The following is a 2,139-nucleotide window of genomic DNA, read 5'->3' on the forward strand; positions in this document are numbered from 1 at the left end:
TCCTACCTCTTATATACTCATTTCTTATTCTACCCTCTCTCTTCACTTCACTCATCCACCTTAACATTCTCATCACCGCAATAACACTCATTTTCTGCTCCATTGTTTTATCTATAGCCCAACATTCCGATCCATACATCATTGCTGGCCTTATTACTGTCTTAAATTTTACCTTTTAACCTGATTTGGATTCTTCTATCGCATAAAATATCTGATGCTTCTCTCCACTTCATACATCCACACTTAATCCTATGCATAATATCTTCGTAAAAACCATCATTCTTTTGTAAAACGGATCCTAAGTACTTGAAACTATCAACTTCGTCCACTACTTCCGTACGATATCTCACTTTAAATCTATTTTTCATACTCAGGCATGGTACATGGATCTACCTCTGAAATCTGTGATACTTTCCCCTTTCCCTACACCGTTGACATCACGGGCGTTGGATATAGACATTGAAGCGATATTCATTGGATTTTATTTAAATTGAACTTACTCAATTTTTTAATACATTTTAACATAACAAATTAAGGTACTTTTCGGTTATCGTTAGGTCGGCCGGCAGACTGCTGAGGCGGCCGGGATACCTATACCGATTCCGTTCTCGTACCCCATTATATTTATCTCAATATTGTCAAGTTTTTTTGTCATACGAATAAATAAATAATTGCCAAAAACATAATTTATTTTAATAAAATAATATAATATGAAATTATATGAGTACAAAGAAATTATAATAAAATATGAATACCAATAAAGTATAATAAAACATCAATACAAAAAAAATTATAATAAAGTATTATTACCAATACAATATGAATACCAAAAAAATTATTGTAAATAAAAAATAATTTTATGATGGAAACATTGAGATAAATATAATAGGGTACGAGAACGGAATCGGTATAGGTATCCCGACCGCCGCCGCAGTCGGCCGGCCAACCGCTGGGGTACGATAACCGAAAAGTACCCAAATTAATGCGCGAATAAAAAATATAGTAACCAAATATCATTAACGCAGGTTAAAAATATATCCAATCATAATCACTAATCAGTAATCAGCAAGGAAGATTTTCGATATTTTGATACATATAATTGTATAATTTTATAATAATTAACAGTTGGTAGTAGGTATTATTCTTATTAACTGAATTCTTCACTTATATGACATTCGTAGTTACAAAAAAAATTGATCGGAGGGGCATGTGCCCCGGTGGCCAGTACCACTCACCCGAATTCACCACTGCTAATGAGTAGGTAATCACAAATTCACAAAACTAATTGTAACAATTTATTTTATATAACCAGAAGCCATCGTATGTATATTACAAACAATACTAATTTCTACTTATTTCCTACTTTTACTAGTTTGACCTGTAACGATTGGAAACAACTTAGAAGCAAAAAAAATTCGATTTCTGTCGACAATCGTGAAACTTGAAGTTCTTGTACAAGACCCATCTTTTTTAAGTTTAAAATGAGAATTTTGGAAAATCCTTAATTAGAGCTGCACTATTATGTGGTGATACGAAGGTACCATGGGGGCCATGGTATTTTATAACATCGATAAAATAGGTGGAAATGAACAACCATATTCAATATATTATACCATCCACACATCGTATTTATTTGATTCAACTTACCTGCAGGTAACACTATAATTATTCTATCTGAAAATAACATGCTTTAATTTGGACAGCCGGGAAAACTTTTTTTGTCAACGTTGCATGAAAGTAAAAATAATACATTACGCGTAATCGTATGCATAAAAAGGTACGCACGTACCCAGGAATTTTTCAAATGTGGGGGGTCCAAATTTTTTGTAGCATGTAAAAAATAAATATGTCAAAATAATAAATCTTTTGATTCATAAACTCCTTAATTGGTAAAAGAAATAAGTATAACACCATTAACACCATAATCTTAATATTAAAATTAACCATGTTGTACAATCAGTAGTATAAGTGGTTAAGAATTTTAAATTCTTTGAATCAATGACACCAATCTGAACCTCTTCCCTCTTGGGTACGTGTACGTCCTTGTATCGCCCGCAATTGTATATGATGGTGATGATGATATCTAATTGTTCGATTAATCGTTATAGTGACGCTGATATTAATAATACATAATCATAA

Source organism: Diuraphis noxia, unplaced genomic scaffold, assembly GCF_037042655.1.
Source record: "Diuraphis noxia isolate RWA-SAM2 unplaced genomic scaffold, SU_Dnox_SAM2 contig0004, whole genome shotgun sequence".
In the NCBI taxonomy this organism is placed as follows: Eukaryota; Metazoa; Arthropoda; class Insecta; order Hemiptera; family Aphididae; genus Diuraphis; species Diuraphis noxia.